This window comes from Rhinopithecus roxellana, chromosome 17 (assembly GCF_007565055.1).
Source record: "Rhinopithecus roxellana isolate Shanxi Qingling chromosome 17, ASM756505v1, whole genome shotgun sequence".
Taxonomy (NCBI): Eukaryota; Metazoa; Chordata; class Mammalia; order Primates; family Cercopithecidae; genus Rhinopithecus; species Rhinopithecus roxellana.
Genome location: NC_044565.1, coordinates 79,868,075 through 79,889,780, shown reverse-complemented (window position 1 = coordinate 79,889,780; position 21,706 = coordinate 79,868,075). Strand labels below are relative to the sequence as shown.

The following is a 21,706-nucleotide window of genomic DNA, read 5'->3' as shown; positions in this document are numbered from 1 at the left end:
TAGGTCTTTGTTGGAGGTTTTTAATGATGCACCATTAATTTTTGGAGACTGAAAAATGATTTAATAAAGCTATTCAAGTACAGACTGAATAGTTGAATATAAAGACTTTGAAGTGCCTTTCTTTAAGTGCTGGGCACTGCATACCAACACTTAGCACAGTTGCCTGGCATATAAGAGGTGCTGAATAGTTATTTGTTGAATGTGCAAGTAGTTGATGGGATGAAAAGCTGACAGTGTTATTGAGAGTATCAAGCATTGATACATCCTTGAAAAATTGGGTCAGTAGGAAGGAAGCCCTGGATGTATTAAATACAGCCATCTTTTCTCTGAGCAGGGCCATTGTTTCCTGCCTCTTTAAAGCTTAAAGAAGACAACCTTCTTGACTCTAATTCCTTCTTCAGCGTTTCACCAAGGCCCAGGTTGAAACTGCTCTTCTGCTGCCACCCAATATGGTCTCTAAACTTGCAGCTGAGGATGAGTAGGAAATAGTGACCTCTAAGTTGGATTAGGCTTAAATGACACTCATATTCTTTGTTAGCCTTCAATGAAATATAAATAAAATCATCATATTACAGAGCCTACTTGAGGGGGTCCTGGGTTATGAATTAACACTCAGGCCAACTCTGTTCTTTTATTCAATAACTATTTTTGAAGGTTGGCTAATCTCCAGCTTTGTGCACCCCAGGAAAAGGTGCCCCTGCACTGATAGGCTGGTGAGGCCGCCTATCAGAGGAAGGAAACACTGCACATGTCCTCAGACAAGGTGGGCAGAACACAGGGACCTCATCATTTCAGCAGTGAGTAACTGTGTATTTGGCTTTTGAAGGCAATGAGAGATATTCAAGAGCCATGTCTGTGAAGTACAGGGAGGAGAAACTGCATCAATTAAGCAACTCTGCTTATCAGTATTATTTCCCATGAAATCTCATTTAATAGTCATAAGAATACAATAGATTAGGAAGGTACAGCCCTATTTTACAGGTGAGGAAACAGGATTGTCACAGCAAAGTGAGTTGCCTGAGTTTGTTCTGCAAATACCAGCAGAGCCGGGGGCAAGCCAGGGTGTCGGCCCCTAAGGCTTGTGTTCTTGCCCTGACATCATGAACAAGAGATATCAACATACTTTTCTTTTTCTAGGTTATTTGTCATTATTGTTTGTCTGGCAAACAACCTATCCCAGCCTTTGGCCTGAAGCTGCCTTTTTTTTTTTTTTTTTTTTTTTTTTGAGATGGAGTCTCTGTCATCCAGGTTGGAGTGCAGTGGTATGATCTTGGCTCACTGCAGCCTCTGCCTCCCAAGTTCAAATGATTCTCCTGACTCAACCTCCTAAGTAGCTGGGATTACAGGCATGTGCCACCACACCTGGCTAATTTTTGTACTTTTAGTAGAGATAGGGTTTCACTATGTTGGCCAGGCTGGTCTTGAACTCCTGACCTCAAGTGATCTGCCCACCTGGGCCTCCCAAAGTGCTGGGATTACAGGAATGAGCCACCACATCACCTGAAATATTTTTTGCTCCCTAAGATTGTCATATACAGATTTTAAAAACTAAAGGAGGAAGGCTGAGCCAGTCGTTTCCCAGTATAGCCCAGTAGAAACAGGAAAGGAAACCTCTTCAGGGGAGGAAGCATTATGGGTCTGAGTTTGTAAACAGCCACCTATTCGTGGAGGTCTGAGCCCATTTCCACCCCCATCCAAAGGTGAGTTCCCACTGCATCCTCAAATTTCTGAGACTTTATTAACTTCGTATGTTCATAAAGTACCAGATCACTGCAAATTCTACTCCATTAAGGGTAATTCTTCTTGGTTGAAAGATGAGCTCTATCCCAGACCCACCACTTAACAGCCACATGATCTCGGGCAGCATACTTTGCTTTGGATGGTCAGTTTCCTCAGGCGTCAAATAGAAATGGGAGTCCAGGTCCCAGTGACCTTAAAAGAACTGTCATGGGACCAAGTTAAAAAAAAAAAAAAAAAAAAAGCATATGAAGACATTTTGCAACTACAAAAGGCTAATTATACAAATAAAGTTAGTCATCATTGTTTGTTAATACTTTTCTATGGGAATTAAAACACCTTTGTTTTGAAGTTAGAAAAAAAGAAAGCCATAAGCTGAACAGATTGACTATCCTTACATAAGTTCATTTTTAAAAACAGACAATTTTTTATAGTATGCTATGTGAAAATGGAAATTTCATACTAGGTCTCAAGATTTCTAATTGAGCTTGAAGGCAGTTTCCTAAAATAAGAACTGACTCCTTCATCAATTGGCTCCAACTAAATTGTGCATCTCAAAAGAATCAGCCCCTAGTTCCAGAAACTAGAAAAAGAAAAAAGAAGTCTATAGCAGCTTCCAGTTTTCCTTGGGTCATTAGTAGCTGCGCTACAGAATTTCAATATTTTTTTCTATGAGCATAGCTTCGGAATTACACAAAGCTTAACCCAATTACAGCTGCCACAACCCAGAAGGTAGGGAGGAGAGGGAAGAGGAAAAGGAAAGCCAATGGTGAGGCCAGTCTCATATTTTCCTTTTGTTCCAGTAAATAATAAAGTATATGAGTGTTTCAATGAGAACCTGCAGAGCTTGGGGGAAATCCTGAAGGCTGGCAGGTGGGGTATCTGAAAGGTGGGAGAGGTGGCCTGTGAACGTTATGGGGGGGCCTTGGGGGCGCTCCAAAACACTGATGGGAAGGTGGTTTTCTATCTCATGATCATGCAACAGATGTGAGCTGAGAAGTTAATTTCATAGTCTTTATTCTCTCTTTTTTTTTTAAATTTAATTTTGTTTTTCTTTCCTCATCCCTGTGATCACTGGGAGATAAGCCTTTTTTTCTTTCTTAATTGACACATAATAATTGTACGTATTTATAGGGCATATGTAATATTTCAGTACATGCATACAATGTGTAATGATCAAATCAGGGTAACTGGCATGTCTATCAGCTCAAACACTTATTATTTCTTTGTATTGGGAACATTCCAAATCCTCTCTTCCAGCTATTTTGAAATACACAATAAATTATTAATTAGAGTCACCCTGCTATGCTATGGAATACTAGAAGTTAGTCCTCCTGTCTAACTATATTTTTGTATTTGTTAATCAACCTCTCCCTGTCCCTTTTCCCTACTACCCCTCCCAGCCTCCTATATTTTACTTTCTACTTCTATGAGATGAATTTCTTTAGCTCCCACATATTAATGAAAGATATGATATTTGTCTTTCTGTGCCTGGCTTATGTCACTTAGAAAAAATACTCACCATGGCTGGGCGTGGTGGCTCACGCCTGTATTCCCAGCACTTTGGGAGGCCAAGGCGGGTAGATCACGAGGTCAGGAGTTCAAGACCAGCCTGACCAACATGGTGAAACCCTGTCTCTACTAAAAATACAAAAACAGTAGCCAGTCACGGTGGTGTGCAGCTGTAATCCCAGCTACTCAGGAGGCTGAGGCAGGAGAATCACTTAAACCCGGGAGACAGAGGTTGCAGTGAGCCGAGATTGTGCCACTGCACTCCAGTCTGGGTGACAGAGAGAGACTCCATCTCAAAAAAAAAAAAAAAAAAGAAAAGAAAAGAAAAGAAAAGAAAAATGAAAAAAAGAAAAAAGAAAAAATACTCACCATTACTAATCAAGAAAATGCAAATTGTCAACTCTTGTTTGAGAACAATTACCTGAAGGCGTTTTGAGAGTAACGTAGGCGAACTCAAGACCTTCTACCAGTTGATAAAGCAAACAGTAAATACAGTAAATATAAACTGCCTAATATGTTTATACTAAATAATTTGGTTTAAAAATATGCAAGCCAGCATGCAAACATTAAATTAATAATAATAATAAATGTTGGTCATTCATTCCTTCTTAAAACACAGCTATTTGCTCTACTGTCATAAAACTATCATTTATATTTAATTCGTATTTCTTTAACATAAAGAATACATTTCAAGCACTCAGAAATGCTTAGATAGCATATTTTACTTCAAAACTCTAGAGCATTTTTGGCCACAGTATTCTGTTTTCATAATTATAAATGAATATAGTTACATGCTTTAGGATCATTTAAGTTTGCACTTTTGGGGACTCTCATGATGTTCACCACTTCAAACTTTCTTAATGAAATATCGTTAAATATTGTTGACTGAATGAGTAACCAGGTTAGTGACCCTGTCATGAACATCTTTTTGTCCACTGAGCTATGACATCACTGGGGACCCAAGGAGAAGTTCTCATTTGGGGATTCCTTTCCTGCTTCTGAGAGCTGACAGCAGAAAAGATCCCTAGAGGTAAGGTGGGGAGTGGAAGCAGAAGGGACTGAGATCAAGAATGGAAATCTCATCTCCACCTCCCACAGCAGTGTCCAGAGAGATGAATAGAAGATTAACAGCTTCACAGCCCTCTGAAGACGCAGCCAAGACCAGACCCCAGAGCCTGGACTTCCACCCTATCCCATACAGCCAGGGAGTTTGGGGGAGCCATAGCAGGAGGATTTATCTTCTGGGAGCTCAAGGAGAAGTTCTTCAGCTGCTCACCTTAAGATCTGAAGACCCTTCCCTCTGGCTCCCTCACCTCACAGTCCCTCTCACTTACCGCCCCCTGGAGTCTCCCAGCCAGATGGTCCTCCTCAGACTTCTCTTGTACCTTGAGCTTGACACTGCTCTGCCCTGCTAATCTTGCACAAAGAACCATAAAGAACTGTGCTCGCTAGAGTTCCTGATAATGTGACTGTCACCACAGAAGAAAGAAGGGTCCGAAAGATTCAATTGGCTCAACCATAGCCTCGTCTGAGTCCCTCATTGTACATTAAATGGCACAAGCCACATTGGAGATAAAAGGGCACTGAAGAAGAGTAAGAGACAATGTCCACTTTTCTTGTTCATTACCAATGATGATGAGAAGCACAAATTGGAACTCTTTCTGGGATTTTTTTTAACTTCCTTCAGATACCCAGCCATCATCACCACCATTGCCACCACTACCGTCATCACTGTCTTAATTATTATCATCATTGTGATCATCACAGTTCACATGTACTGACTACTTATTATACAGTGGGCAATATTTTAAGCCCTTGTATATTTAAATCTTCATAGTAACCCTCTGAGGGAGGTACTATCAACCCCATTTTACAGATGAGGATAGGAAAACACAGTGAGTTCAGGTCATTTGCCCAGCTAGCCAACAGGAAAGCCAGGATCTTAAATTCCAGCTAGTCTGATTCTAGACCTGGAATCAGGGTTCATAGATTCCACTGCTATATTTTATTGTCACAAAATACAAATAGATTTTGAACGTTTGATATTATTTTTGCATTTAAAAAAACTTTTCCTTATTTACTGTAATTTCCAAAAGAGCTGAGACTTTGTTTTTCATTATTATTATTGTTGCCATTGTTTTAGAAATTTTAGATATAATGTAATTCACCTTTAAAGCAGATGCTCTATATTTGGGTGGAAAGGACCAGAAAGGGCACTTTAATTTCACAAAGCTAAAACACATGCTTTTATTTTTCTTGGAGAAAATTGAAGCTATTATAAACCCAGATATAGATGCTGCAGACCTTTTAAATTCTGTTTTGTAATATAAATGGAATGTATTTTTAAGATGACTATATCCTTGCAGAATTAGAGCCATTTTTTTGCCCCTTAATATGGATGGGAGCCGTGTGTTTGGGATAGCACATGAAGTGTGATTTAAGACTGGATAAGCCAGCATTTGGAGGGCAGAGCTCACCATCTGGGTAGCGGCAGGAGTTTCCTGGGAGGAGATGGACGTTTCTACTGTGGGTCATTCTGTGATAGGAAGAAAGCTGGAGATCAGGCCTGTGAGGTGGGGAGAGGCCTGGAGAGGTTCAGTGGGGGCTGGGCTGGGCTTCTGGGGACAAGACAGAGAGCTGGGGTAGTGGAGTAGGAGTTCAGAGGTCAGGAATTGGTCTGCAAGCCCTAAATGAAATCTCTGGTGGTATTAACTATGTTACTGTGTTAGTCTGTTCTCACACTGCTGTAAAGATATACCTGAGACTGGGTAATTTCGAAAGAAAAGAGGTTTAATCTACTCACAGTTCTGCAGGCTATAATCTACTCACAGCTTCTGCTTCTGGGGAGGCTTCAGGAAACTTAGAATCATGGCAGAAGGCAAAGGGGAAGCAGGCACATCTACATGATGGAGGGGGAGACGGGGGAGGAAGGTGCCACACACTTAAACAACCAGATCTCATGAGAACTCTATCACAGGACAGCACTAGGCGGATGGTGCCAAACCATTAGAAACCACCCCCATGATCCAATCACCTCCCACTAGGCCCCTCTTCCAACACTGGGAATCACAGTACGACATGAGATTTGGGTAGGGATGCAGAGCCAAAACATATCAGTTACTCTTCGTTGTTCTTGGACTATCCTTGTTTTTTCAGTTAAACTCCAGGGCCTTGTCTTAACTGTGCTTTGGACATTTGAAAAACAGGCCAGTCCTCATAATGGGATCCACCAGGGCTCTGGGAACACCTGTGGCTGGGGGCAATAACTAACAAGGACACGCCAGCTCCAGGCATCCCAGAACTTACAACACACAGGTGCCCAGTAAAATAACGCGTGCCTCATTTGAGAAAGAGGCTTGGATTTGGTAGTCTGAATATTAGATTTAATTGACCAGCCTGGCCAACATAACAAAAACCCATCTCTACTAAAAATACAAAAAAATTGGCCAGGCATGGTGGTGCACACCTGTAATCCCAGCTACTCGGGAGGCTGAGGCAGGAGATTCACTTGAACCCAGGAGGCAGTTGCAGTGAGCTGAAATCATGCTGCTGCACTCCAACCTGGGCGACAGAGCAATACTCTGTCACAAAAGAAAAAAATAAAAGATTTGATTACCGGTTAAAGAAGTCTGGGGATAAATTTCAATTGTGTTGAAGTCATTTACGCTGTTGAACAATAGCAGAAATCTAGGTCAGTATGTAGTGGAATATGTGGTGCTTCATTTTGCTAATCAAGGATTTCTTAAAATTAAGAAGCAAATAGACATTTTATAAAAAGGAAAAATTCTTAAAGATTCTCAATGTTATATTTTATTATAATATTACTGAAATGTATACAACTATAAATCTAGGTATAAAGTCCTTAATTTCATATACAACCATAGAACCAAAACAATTCAAAGTTAATACAGACTTACAAAAGCACACTATTTAATTAATAATAGCAAGTTAATGGCACTGATGATGTTATTTTGATAAGCAAAATGACCAAAATGAGGTTTAGGAGCAGAAGTAGGAGGCTTGGCTCCAGTTCTACATGTAATTCTGTTCTTGAATTTTGACCTCAGAAAGCTACTGTGGTGAGTATTTATTAGGACAAGAATACTATTAAAAAATTGCAAAATTCAAAAGTTTTGTTTTCTAGTTCAGGATAAGCAGACTTCAAATTCAATTTTAAAAAGTTCTGTCAGTAAGCAAGCCTCAAATGCCAATTTTCTTGATTTGCCATTTGTTGACCTTACAAGGCTGCCTTACATATTCAAAGATGAAGCTACATTAGAGGAATTGTGGTGTGAATCAGAAACAGAACATTTTCCATCGTGTATTTCCTCCTCACTGCAAGCTGGTCTGAACAACAAGGCGGTCTGGGTAATGTATCTGTTCACCACATACATGAATACACTACTCACAGCTCAGTGCTGGTTCAGCATGCCTCTATCATCACGGGCATTGACTAGCTCAATTCTCCCACTCCTTTTTCTACTGCAAAATCTACATTCAAGCAATATGCTATATCTTCATCCTTTATTTGATGCAAGCATAAACAGAAAACAGAACTACAAATGCAAACACTGAATTATGTAGTGGTATTTCATGATGATGTGGTCATCCAGATGGTGAGTAGAGATCCAACCTTTTTAAAGATTTTCATCAAAATGATAACCCCCAGATAAATTCCTGAGTGGAAAATAGCAAATCTCAAGGATATATCCTGGGGCTCTAGATGGAGAACCAAGTAGGTGCTCAGGCTTCCCAGACATGGATGTGAGAACAGGGTAATGATACCAGCTGTGGGACAGGGCTGCCCTGGCTTTGCCACCATCTACTCTGGGTGAAGTCTACCTGCCCTCAGATTCTCTGAAAAGAATTCTGGGTGTCCCAGATGTCTCACCTGAACTCTGAGAACAAGTTCTCACAGTAGTGTCCTTTTTTTTATTTTTTTCCTCCCTGCACGCTCTCTCTCCTGCCGCCATATAAGAGGTGATCTGCTTCCCCTTTGCGTTCTGCCATGATTGTAAGTTTCCTGAGGTCTTCCAAGCCATGCAGAACTGAGTCAATTAAACCTCTTTTTGATTATAAATTATTCAGTCTCAGGTATTCTTTATAGCAGGGTGAAAATGGACTAATACACCTGGAAACTCTTTCAAGGCAATTGCTAGAATAATTGTAAGGCTCACCTTGTTTCTCATCCCTCAGGGATCTCTGTCCTTCATTACCTGATGTTCCCTGTCTTGAAAAATATAATTTCATCTAATTTATCAGATTTTTCTTAGGTTGCTTCAGGCAGGTAATTTCAGTCCCTATTACTCCATCTTGGCCAGAATTGGAAGTATCACAGTAGTGTCCTTTTTTTTCTCCTTTTGCTGTGGCAATGCCTCTGGTCATTGCTGAGGAAGAAAAGCATCAGTTCTCTCCCTTGGTGCCCATTAATGCCATCACCTCAGCTGCTTCTGCTTAGCAAGGGCATCATTGCTGTTGTCTGCTGTCATTGCAATGTCAGTGCAAAGCCCAGATGACGTGCTGGTGGCCGAGCTGAGGTGGTGGGACCTGCAAACTCCTCTGCAGTGGCTGCCATCGGTGATACTGATGCCTCAGCTTCTTTGTATCTTATGGGAGTTCATGGAGAAACAGCTTTCCCAGTTGCTGTAGGGCCAGGCTGGAGACTAGGCCAGATTTAACTTTATTTCCAGCTTTCCCAATAGCTCTAGGGGCCAGGCTGGAGACTAGGCTGGATTCAATCTTTGTTTCAAATTACTGCTCCCTTCTAACAGGCCCATACTTTTCTTAAACAAGGTGGTAGACCACAGCTGTCTTTACTTTTCGACCTTTTTAATCTCAGGTGGTCCTTTCACTCTTCCATATAAGCAGAGCTCTGAGACACTGCATCTTGTAATTCACCAAATGCACCAAACAGGCCTGAATCCACAGGTGACCTCACTGAGGCTCGTATTAGCGAAGTAACTGTTTTTAACTATATTTTCTTATTTTCCATATTTGTGATGCTCTGACATTTGGGGTTCAACTGACCAGGGAGAGACTGACCCTCCCAGGATTAACTCATTCCTAGAAACGGTAACCATTTGCCTTGGAGCATGTCTTTGATATGCAAACTGACCAATCCTGAGTCTATACTCATACCTGCCCCTTTACCTGGCTCTTACATTCCAAGAGGGCAATATTTCCTCTGCCTTAAGCATCCCAGGGCCAGGGACGACACAACAACAACGAGCCACTCTGATAGGCCAGAGCTTGCAGAGGTTATTCAAACCCCCTAAGCCTGCTCAGCTGCGTACCTTGCTTCATTCATTCTTTCCATTCTTTAAAGTCTTGCTTTAAAGATTTGTTAGGCAGGGCCAGAAAAAAATGTAGTCTAGAGATAATTATACTCCCCACTGTGGAGTTAAGATTTCTGAATAATCTACCCAGGACCCTGTGAATTGTGAAGATTTCCAGTCTGGCTGGTTTTCTTTCCATGAAAACCACAAGCAAGGCTTTGCCTACATTTTCTCCTGGCTCCTTCTGCCTCCTGACCAACCCTGGTGCTTCCCCGTGTGGACCACTGTGACATGGCATGCCGTTCTTGGGAGCTGTAAGTTACAAACTATCTTTTTAATGGCCATTGTCTCCTGATATTTTGGTCTCACTATACCTGAATAATATCAAAATCCCAGGTACAGTTTAAAACAACTGGGAACCTGCCATGGTTGCAGAGAAGGATGCTGAGCTCCTAAGAACGGGGGCCTGGTTTCTGTTGTCTTTAAACCCAAAGACCTAAAATAGCATTTGGAATGGTTGTAAGCCTAAATCGTGCTACCAGGGTCAACAAGATGGGCCCTAACATACTTGTACAATTACAACTGCCGAACAAGACAATCCAAAATAAAAACCATGCTGGGTCCACAATCTAACATGGAAATGAAGATTCCCCATTATTAGGGTAGACGGACAGGGCTGCAAGATGTGTGGCCATCTCTGCAATCAGCCACAAGAATACAAATCACTTTCCTCCCTGAATGAAAGGAATAACAAAGTTTAGAATCCATAGGAAAGAAATAATTGGGTTTTGGTATATAATCTGATGAATCATGTGTCATATTAAGTTCTGCCTTACTAGCAATGTTGTCACTGATGGGTGTGCAGTGGTTTTAAACATGTTCTCAAATTCTTCGACACTCTTCACATCAAAAGGTGGTGTCTGTTTCTCCTCCTCTTGTATTTTCCTCTCTTCTTTGCATGACTAGTATACTTTGATTGGATGCCAGACACTGTGAGTTTATCTTGTTTGGTGCTGGATATTTTTGTATTCCCCATAAATATTCCTAGGCTTTGTTCTGGGACACAGTTGAGTTGTTTAAAAACAGTTTGATCCTTTCAAGTCTTGCTTTAAAGATTTGCTAGGCAGGGCCAGAAAAATGTAGTCTAGAGATAATTGCTCCCCACTGTGGAGGGAAGATCCTTCTGAATAATCTACTCAGTATCCTGTGAATTGTGAAGATTTCCAGTCTGACTGCTAGAAACAGGCATTACTACCAGCCTGGTGTGAGTATGAGTACGTTCCTTCTAATCGTTTCAGATAGTTTTTTCCCCAGCTGGCTTTGAGTAGTCTCTCCACACACAGGTGCTGGTCAGTACTCTGCTGAGTTGAAAGGGCCCCTCTAGAGATCTCCATGGTTCTCGCCCTGTGCAGCTCTCTCCTCTCCAAGACCCTGCCCTATCAGCTCAAGTCTCCCCAGACTACCAACTCTATCTCCTCAATTCAGGTAGTCTATTGGGGTCTTCCTGGGCTACCCCTCCCTGGGATGTTGCCTGGTGATACGGTTTGCCTGTGTCCCCGCCCAAATCTCATCTCGAATTGTAATTTGAATTGTAATCCCCACATTTCGAGGGAGGGAACTGGTGGGAGGTGATTGGATCATGGGGGTGGTTTCCCCCATGCTGTTCTCGTGATAGTGAGTGGGTTCTCAGGAGATCTGGTTGTTTGATAAGTGTCTGGGACTTCTCCCTGCATGCTGTCTCTCCTGCCACCATGTAAGATGTGCCCTGCTTCCCCTTTGCCTTTTGCCATGATTATAAGTTTCCTGAGCCCTTCCCAACCATGCAGAACTGAGTCAATTATACCTCTTTTGATTATAAATTATACAGTCTCAGGTATTCTTTATAGTAGTGTGAAAATGGACTAATATACCTGGAAACTCTTTCAAGGCAATTGCTAGAATAATTGTAAGGCTTACCTTGTTTGTTTCTCAGCCCTCAGGGATCTCTGTCCTTCATTATGTGATGTTCCTTGTCTTGAAAAATATAATTTCATCTAATTTATCAGATTTTCCTTAGGTTGTTTCAGGCAGGTAATTTCAGTCCCTATTACTCCATCTAGGCCAGAATTGGAATTTCTCAAATTGTTTGTTTTTTTGAAACAAGTTCTACCTCTGTCACCTAGGTCGAAGTACAGTGGCATAGCCAGAACTCACTGCAACCTTAAACTCCTGGGCTCCAGTGATCCTTCTACCTCAGCCTCCCCAGTAGCAGGGACTACAGGTGCTCTCTATCACAGCAGGCTAATTTTTCTTTTTGTTTCCTTTTTTTTTTGTAGAGATGGGGTCTCGCTATATTTCCCAGGTTGTTCTCAAACTCCTGGGCTCAAGTGATCCTCCCACCTAGGCCTCCCAAAGTACTGGGATTACAAGCGAGAGTCACTGCGCTTGGCCCCAAACTGTTTAAAAAATAGTTGTTGTTGTATAGGAGTTGCTACTGCTCTACATCCTTAGCAATTCTTGTTTTTTTTCCAGACTTTCTAATTTTTTAAAAGGATTAACTAGTTCACACAAGAGATTTAATATGCCTTTCCTCCCAGATTAAAATTAAAATTAATCCAGATTTAGATTAAAATTAGAGAGGACAATATTTAAGCTAAAGGAATAAATCTTCAATCATGATATTTCAAGCAGTAGGGTACCAGATGGGAGGAATACACAAGGACCAGGGGAATTTAGTTCGATATTCTTTGCCATTGGAGTATTTCTATTTGTTTACTTTAAGTAAAGCAAAGTCCTTAACTCATTAAAACTAATGGGACTGTGAATAGAAGTAAAGTTTAATGCCTCATATAAATCATAGAATCCTACAAGCATTTAATTTCATGAATAGAAAGTACTCTAGAGAGTCTTGACTAAAATTTCCTACTCAAAGTCCAGTGAAAGACACAAAGATTAAGTGTCTGCACACACACAGGATATTCTGGGTCAGAGGAGCAGCATCAGCTGCCACTTGGGTCATGTTATGAAGCCCCCTTCCTCTCCAGGGACTGTGTTGCCACACTTAAAAGCATTTTAATTGTCTCTGAAAAATGGCCGTATTCTCCAGAGAAAAGTGAAACCTGCATTCAGCTCTCTGGAAGGAATCTAATTATCTTGAAATTACTGAATTCTCTAGGTGACTTATTCTGGATAAACAGGATCCTTATTTTTACTTTCTTTTAGGAAAGATGGTTTGGTATTACTCATAATATACTGTTCTGTGCTTCCCCTCCCACTTTGGTTCGATGAGAGAAGCAGTGGAATTCTTCAATGCCTCCTCTACACCTGGCCTTCATCAGACTATACAAACACCCAACACTGTGTATAAGTATTTGGTTTTATTTTTTTTAAAGCAAAGCTTTGGTAGTGAGCATATTCATTAAACTATAAAAATGTCTCTATAATCTTTTTATTTAGCTCTTAGTATTTCTACATCCATAGTCTTCATTCTGAAATAACGTTTGTTTTGTGGTTGCTGGTGGATGTGATGAAATGGTCTAAAATTTGCATTCCACAATGCTTTACAACAGACCAAAATAGCATTCTTGTTCACACTAGGATACCCCAGTGCTGGCGCTCACTCCAGCTAGCTAGAAAAGAGCTAGAAGTTAGTTCCTGAGTGCCAAAACAGAGTCTTTATGGCTTCAAACTTGCTCCTTCTAAGGAAGAAACAAAGCTGCTTCATGCTCCTCTTTTTCTTGGTCTAACTCAAAGGGTGCACTTCATGAGAAGCGGGAGACAAGAGTAGCCACACCTTTGTTTCTGGAAATCAAATGGTCTTATTCCCTTGTGAATATGAATTCCAAGAGTTCACCGACAAAAATTAAGTAAATGTTTTCCATCAGAGGTCTTTATTTTGGAGGCTGTAAGACCCAAACTGCCAACACATCTTCCATGTAATAAGCTGTATTTTGAAGTTTTTCAGATTTTTTTTAAAGGATGGTAATTTATACTTTTTATGTATGCCTCAAGAAACATTTGCAGCAAAAAGAGGTAGTTCAAATTTGGGTGACAGTATTAGAGTTTTTGTCTCCCACTCATTACTGATTAAACATCAGGAATGAAACTGAGGGTCCAGGGATATAGTTAAAACAACTGTTAAGTCTCATTCAATACCAAACTTGCCTCTGAGAAAACTTCCCAAATCCAAAAACAGGAAAGATCTTAAAAACGACTTCTCTAATCATGGCATCTCCTTTCTTCATGAGAATTCAGCACATTTCAAACTTGGTTGCGGAGTCTTGCATTAGAATGAAAGTACTCAGAATCTAATAGCTACATTCTTGTTGTCAAATGAATTTGGAAGCTACCATATCACTCACTGCCTTCCTCCCAGCATCTGAAAGAAAACTTGGGATCATCTCCAGTGTACGCTTCCCTTCTCCCCAGTCAATCAACCAGCTTTAGAAACACCTCCTGCCCGTGCCCACGGTGAGATGCTTTCTTCAGGCCCTAGCATCAGGCCCCAGTGGGTCTCCCTGCTTCCTGTCTGTCTCTGTTCCCAACTCCACAGTGCTGACAGTTTGTTAACAAAGTGTTGACCTTTCAGAAACAGAAACACACAGCACTGGACCACTTCTTTGCTTACAGTGCGGTCCCCATTTCCTTCTAGTTTGACTTTCAGATGGCCTTCTGTGGGGAACCGGAGGGGCTGAGAAGATTGAATCCCAAGCTCTCTCTTTCAACTTCTAAGAATCTGCTCTGCATCCATCTCTTTTACACTTGAGGCTTGAATTTTTCATTGAAAAGGAAGCATGTTGATCAAAACTGAACAATCAAACCTACAAGCCACTGGATACAAGATAAAACCCTAATTCCTTATAATGGCATAGAAGGCCCTCCTCCATGGAAAGCCACATCTGCTGTTTCTCCTGGTAACTTCTGCTCCAAGCTCTCAGAGTCTCTTGATGAGCCTCTGATACACCAGGGTTTTGACATCCCTTAATGGGACTACCTTTCTGATCCTCCCACCCTAAACAACTCCTACCCAATCTCGAGAACGCAGCTCAATTGTTACTTCCCCACTGAACCTTCCTCAACTTCCATCTTCATGCTCCCCAGTACTAAAATCTTCTCTTTTTTTTTGTTTTTTGTTTTTTGTTTTTTTTTATTACAATCTTCTACAATCTTATGTGTCTTTTTTCTGGGACCATATTTATCTTTGTATCACTGGCATTGAGCACAGCTTTCTTGGCACGTAGCAAGCATTCTCATGCTAATTAACACTCTCATGTTGCATGCCATTAAATCTTTTCTCCATCACTTTTATTAATGCTTGTGTATGAGACCTTCCAAATTTAACCTTTAAAAACAGAAACTCAAACAAATAGAAACCCACTTAAAATACACGTACTAGAAAAATAAAAGAACCTTTGGAAAGCGGGAAGAATGTAGGAATGACTGAAGGAAACTAAGAACCATAGCTGATTCTCTGAATCTATACTAACAGTTCTGAATTTTGCAAAGGTCTGCTACTTGTGCACATGTGGAAACTTTTAGGGGCTTGAAAGCACCAGAGTGAACTGGTTTTGGAGGCTGAGACTAAAACTTCTTCCCTTTATTTTATGTACAAGTAAGTCTCACTCATTCAGACTAAGGGGTGGGACAACGGTTCGAATTAATGAAATTCCATATTATGGAATGCTCTAAATGTAATTGCTTTTTTTTTTTTTTTTTTTTTTTTTGACGCTTTAGACTTAGTTTACGTAAACACAGCATTTTGGCTTTCAGATGGCCTTCTGTGGGGAGCCCGAGGGGCTGAGAAGATTGAATCCCAAGCTCCCTCTTTCAACTTCTAAGAATCTGCTATGTATCCATCTCCACATTCAAAATGTGCACATTCATCATATGCAAGTTACCTTGTTGATCACTTAAGAGTTCAGTCTCCGGCCATTTGTTTGTATCATTAATTCCACTACAAACATTATTTTTCAAAGTTCAACTTCATGATATTTGTTCAGATGATCACAATTCTGATCTAGGGTCTTATGGATTAATAACATTTACATTGTCATATTTCAGCAAATATGCATTAATGCATAGTATTCCTGAGACTGGAATGAAGAACTGGGCTAGAAAGAGGCCGCTCTGTACTCTCTTCATGTTTCCAAATTATTTTCATGGTGAATTTAGCCAGTTTTCCATGGCTCATGAAACTCCAAGCTGGCTTGAGTTTCCTGCTTCCTTCTTTGGCAGGAGTGTATCAAACCTTTTCAAGAGATGTGTTCTTACTTTAGAGGGAAAGGAAATATCAGATCCAAGCCATTTTACATGCACTAGATGCCAAGCACCAAACAAAAGCAGCTCAGCTTTTCAAAGATTTGCAATCTTAACTGTAGCCACTTGAGTCAAGACTTGGTCCCCAGAATGGCCAAGTAAAATAAGGCAGAATTAGGGCTAAATTGATCTCCACATCTACTGTTCATAAATCTGCATGAAAAAGTTCTGAATCAAAGAAAATAAATTAAAAGTGTGTAATGCTGGTTCACATCCAGCAGAGCTGTGTGTTTTGGAGAGGACACATGTGGCTCATTTTTGCAGTGAAAACTGTCTCTTCTCAGTGGAGGCTGAGTTTGGGGCTGCTTATGATGATGGAGCCAAGAAAATCCTAAAATTCTAGAAAACAGCCCCTCAGTAGATCACTCACTTGGAATCTTCCCCTCTAAATGAAGAGGAAGAGGGAAGAAGTCTCATACAGATGCCTTGAGAGCCATCAGAGTGACTTTCAGGAAGGGAAACATGGAAGATCCACTACTTCTTCTATCACTAGATGCTCATCTCAGACACAAAGATACAGAACTGTAAAGAAGGAGACAGATTGTAGGTCTCACAGGTTGTAGGTCTTACAGGTTGGCGGAATTTCAGGCCCTGAGTGGAGGAAACATGGCTGCTAAGGTTTGTTAAGTGGAAGGGAGTTGTATTGAGGAAAGGGTTGACTTTCTAGCAACTACAATTAGTTAGCTAGATATAGTAAATGCCTTTTGGCTATAGCTGACAATAGTCCCCCTTACCTGAGAACTATCTCCAGACAACAGTAGGACCTCCCATTGCACAACTCCACTGGGCATAATGCGTACACAACAAAGTATGAGTAGTGCCCCCTGGAGGTGTGCAATGAAGAGTTATTGCTCAATAACCCACTCTGCAACAGAGGACCCTACCTCCCCTGCTGCAGTTGGTTGAACCAGGGATAAACCCTTGACCATACTGAGCCAATCAGAGCCACCAGATTATCTCTTTTAGGAATTTGGCATTTGGATTGAAAACCTTCCAATTAATGCAGGCTGTTTCCTTACATGAAGATAAGGCAAACTTTAGTCATCTGGAGCAGGGTGTGTGTGTGTTGGGTGGTGGTTGGGAAAGGGGGATCTTCTACCTGCAGTCGCATATTCTGCAGAGGGGAAATAATATAAGCAACAATCAGAGAGAAGTAGCAGTAAGAAGAAAGAGAGAAGGCCCCACCAAGGCTCCTGACAACTTTTCTCCTCCTAGCTGCAGACCTCTCCTGAGGTCCAGCTGCATTTCTGTTCTTAGGTTTCATAAAATGCCTCTGTCCTTAAAACCACTGTTGCTGAAACTCACTTAAGCTGGCTGTGGTTACTAGCAATCTAAGAGTCCTAAAAAGATACTGAACAAAATAGTCACTTATGGTAAAATTGGCCCCTGTTTCTAGGAGAGTCTGCCTTTCTTTTTAATTGATGCTAGGCCCAGGTAGGTCTATATGCAAAAAACATCTATAAAGGCAGGCCATATATATTATTGATTTATTTTTAAGGACTCCTAAGAGCAGTCAGATTAACAGCATAATCCAGTCCTGCATTTAATATTTCTCTTTATGGTAAAGCTATTCAAATTCAACCTGTACACTCCTTGCTGCAACTTCAGCCTCCTTCATAATGGTTCTCATCTAGGTGAATCTGGAGAATAAATGACAACCAGCCACTCTCTGGATAATAACTTAAAGTGCTAGACATAGAAAGAGGCAGAAATTCTTACTTGGTTCAACCCTCTAATTTGATGAATGAGGAGGCTGAAGACCACAGAGACTTATGTGATTTGCCTGAGGTCACATGTCTAACCGTGGCAAAGCAGGGAATAGAACCCAGATTACAAACTGCCTCAAAGCCAACTGTTATCCAAGAGAAATGCCAAAGGCAAAGCTAGTCATTTTTCTGGTCATTAATTTTAATTTCCCAGTTATTTCATCTGGATAGCTTCTAACTCTGAGACACTTTTACAGGTAAAAATCTTGGCAAATAATTAAATGGTTTCTCTGTTTAATTATTGACTCAATGGTATGTAGTAAAATCATTGGGCTTTTAAGGTGATCTTGACAATGTTATATATGTCAGAATAAAAGGAACCTTCTGAATTTTGAGTTTATAAATCTCATTAAAGGAGTATGTAGTCAAGGTGTCGGTCAAATTTTAGAAAAGTATATGTCACATGAAGTTAAAATTGTTCCAAACAAAAAAAGAAAAAAAAGGAAAAAGCATGTATACTTAACTATGTGTTAATAGTGTGCTTGTGAGTCATGACCAAGTCAATTTTCAGTATGAGTTATAGGTGGAAATGGTTCTTATTATTACCATTTAATATGATGTAGGTTTCAGGTACAGTACAGAAACACATATGTGAGGTGATTTAATCCTGCTAAGTCTATAATGTTTCTCTAACATTGCATTAGTCAAAGAAAATGACAAATCCTGGGCAGCTAAATGCATTATTCTTCATTTAAAGAAATTGGATGGGTCCTTAGAACCCAGTTAAAATACCCTTCCTTTCAAATCAATAGGGGTTATTATATTTAAGGCCCCTTTTTACCAAAAGAAAATAAAAGAAGAGAAAAATATTTAATACTATTTAGAATACTGGTTCAGTGGGAAAGAGAAGAGAGACAGGGCTGGTGGTGGGGGTGGTAGTGGTGGTATGTAGGTATGTTAGGCTGGGCCCTCAGTGGACAGTGCCTTTCCATAAGAGGCAGGTGCTTGGCTCAATTATGGCTCTACTCTGGTAGGAAAAATGATGTCTTCTAGCATGAAAAGAAACAAAACCAAAAATATTCTAGATAACATCCAGCATAGTGGAAAGGAAGAGAGGGGAAGGGAAGGAGGGAAGGGAGCAGACTCAAATGAAATACTTCGCCATTCCAGCCCTGTCAAGAATTTGCTGCATGACTTCTAGCTGCTCACTTCTCCTCTCTGGTGCCATCTGTGAAGGTTGCACTAGAAGACCTAAAGCCCTTATCCATTATAAAATTCTATGATTTTGGAATATGGATCCTGGAAACAAAAAATATATGGCTTAAGAAAAAGCCATAATATGAAGGTGTTACCCCAAAATAGAGTTCAGATACCGTAAACACCATAGTATAGTCTCATGTATACCATTTTCGAGAATTATATGTATTATACACTGGATTTTAGTCTTTGACCAGATCCTTGTCAACTTGATCCCGACTTTCAACATAGGTAATAAGAAATGAATACAAGTCAAAATAGCACAAAACTTTCTTTTGAGTAACTTTTATCTGTAAGAAGCTCCTGTCAAAGAAATTCTCAGTGATGCTACACCAGTCAGGGGCCAGTGTCCAGTGAGAGCAACCTTGAATACAATGGCAGATTCCAGGCTTTCTCTTTCTTCAGGTTGATGGCCCTATGTAAGGTTGACTTTTCTACCTGCTCCAGCCAAGCTGCACTACTTACTTATAGCTCAGAGGACAAGCCAGGTTTTCTCTTACCTCCATTCCGTCTGCCCTTCTTTCTACACTCTCTAACCAGCCATCTCCAAACCTGCACATGCACATGGAGACCACTTATCCTTTAGGTCTCAGTTTAGTCATTAGCATTTCTCAGGAGCCTCCTCAAGACCTTCAAGCCTGAGTTTGGAGCCCCTCATAGATTTGCCTACAGTAGTCTTAGTGTATCAGTCAACTCTTGCTGTACAAATAAACAATCATGAAATCTCAGTGTGATACAACTAGAAGCATTATTTATCATTCATCCATCTGCAGGTTGGGTGGGATAGCCCTTGCTCCACCGGTAGAGATGCATAAGCTCAAGGACTTGGTAGGGCACAGTGGCTCATGCCTGTAATCTCAGTACTTTGGGAGGCTGAGGAAGGTGGATCACTTGAGGTCAGGAGTTCTAGACCATCCTATCCAACGTGGTGAAACCCCATTCCTACTAAAATTACAAAAATAAGCTGCACGTGGTGGTGCACATCTGTAATCCCATCTACTCTGGAGGCCAAGGCACAAGAATTGCTTGAACCCCAGGGAGGCGGAGGTTGCAGTGAGCCAAGATTGCACCACTGCACTACAGCCTGGGTGACAGAGTGAGACTTTGTTGCAAAAAAAAAAAAAGGACTTAAGCCCAACCTAGCAGGCCCATTTCAAGCCTCTGCTTGTATCCCACTGCTCAAGGAAGCCACATGGCCAACACCAGCACCAAGGGCAGGGAAGTACATTCCATCCACTATGAAGCCACGGAAAGGGTGGATATGTAATAGTACTACTTACTAGGCAATCATTCAGTCTTTCCCACCTATACTAATAGTGCCTATCACAATGTATTGTCATCATCTGTATAAAGCCCCCTTTAGGCTATTACCTTCTTTAAAACAGAGGCTATGTTTTTTTCATCTTTGTATTTCCAATCCGGTATACAACAGGCACTTGAAGATATTTGAGTGAGCGAGTGAATGAATGAACTGGAAGCAGGTAGTATTCTACCAGGTTTGGTTCCTGATCCTTTATAATGCCCCTCCTATGCACCTACTCAACGTTTTTACTATGGCTACCAAAATGAGAACAAAATTATTATGAATGAGCCTGGTTTCTGTAGGGGTAGAGAGTGAGGGAGAAGAGAACCAGATCGTAAGTCACTTTACCTACTTTGGCTTTTGTCCTTGATTGCCATTGGTAGCCTCCCCAAAAAGATATCTAGCCTAAGTGGATCCCAGGCTACAGTAGTGGGACTCTAGAACACATTTAGAAAAGATATTTCAGAATCCTATCTGCTGCTCAGTAATTTGATTTTAGAGCAAACACAGGAAATGGAACACATTTCTAAGCAAATACTTCCCTGATTACTTACACATGCAAATTCATGGACTAAGTTTAGATGCATAATTAAGCATCTAGTTATTTTCGGGCCCATACTCATAGGCCAAATCAGATTCCCAAAGGAGGCACGTGGTAGTTTATTTCTGTGTATTTGCTTACATCCTCAACTGCAGGCTTTCGCCTGGAGGAAAAAAAAAAAAAAAAAAAAGCATTGGCTCCGAGATCTCAGTGATCTGGTTGTGGTCCTAAAAAACAAGGTGAATCAAGGACATGGCAAGTTTTGTGATTTTAAAGGATACATCTGATCTGAATGCTGCTTCTGTGGGCAGAGAAATGCATGATGATGACCTCCTCTTTGAGAGTGGGAAATAAGGGCAAGGTAGGCGCCATCCTTAGCACAGCTGTCACTCTTGTAATGAATGATTAATGGTCTGCTGGCCAAAGCCAACATCAACTTCCCATGTTGCAACTGCTTTTTATATACTTTCATCATCCATATGAAAATGTTAATGCCATGTGATTTTGTGCCAAATGACATGCTCAGATGCCAGTTTTACACATGCAAAACAGAAGAGTGGTTTGGAAAGTTTGTATTCATTGTTACTTTACAAGCAAATGGCATCACCCCCTCACCTCCTGGTCACAGTGATCCACTGTTCAACGTGCTTTTTGATTTTCCTAAAGGCATCATTTGCTTGAGTTTCTTCACAAGACATCCACTTAACACTTTCACTATGAGCAGGGATTTGTGACAGAGAGCAGTTGATGAATACCACAGTGAGACAAGGCCCCTCTGGGGGCACTGGTGGCCTGCTTTGCCCCAACTTCCTACATCATCATTACGGAGAAAGACCTCCTCTGACCAGCTGTGCTGGAGCATTCAGAGAATGCCTTGTGCTGTCTACTCTTTTTCCTCTCCACCTCACCTCTCCCACACATTTCCCTTCCATAAGCCTCCCATGGAGGATGGTTTCAGAGTCTGTTCTCTGCTAATTGGGAAAAAAGGTCCTCTGTTTTTAAGGGATTGTAGAGCCCATGATGTACATATGAGCCACCTTGTTTTAATACCATTTGGTGAGAATGTACCACATGGCTAGTT

At 40.9% G+C, this 21,706-nt stretch overlaps 1 long non-coding RNA gene across 2 annotated transcripts in view; it reads left to right on the top strand.

Moving 5' to 3' along the window:
- The window catches only part of LOC115894373, a 45,969-nt gene that overhangs the window by 13,345 nt on the left and 10,918 nt on the right, over positions 1 to 21,706 (top strand). The window lies entirely within an intron of this gene.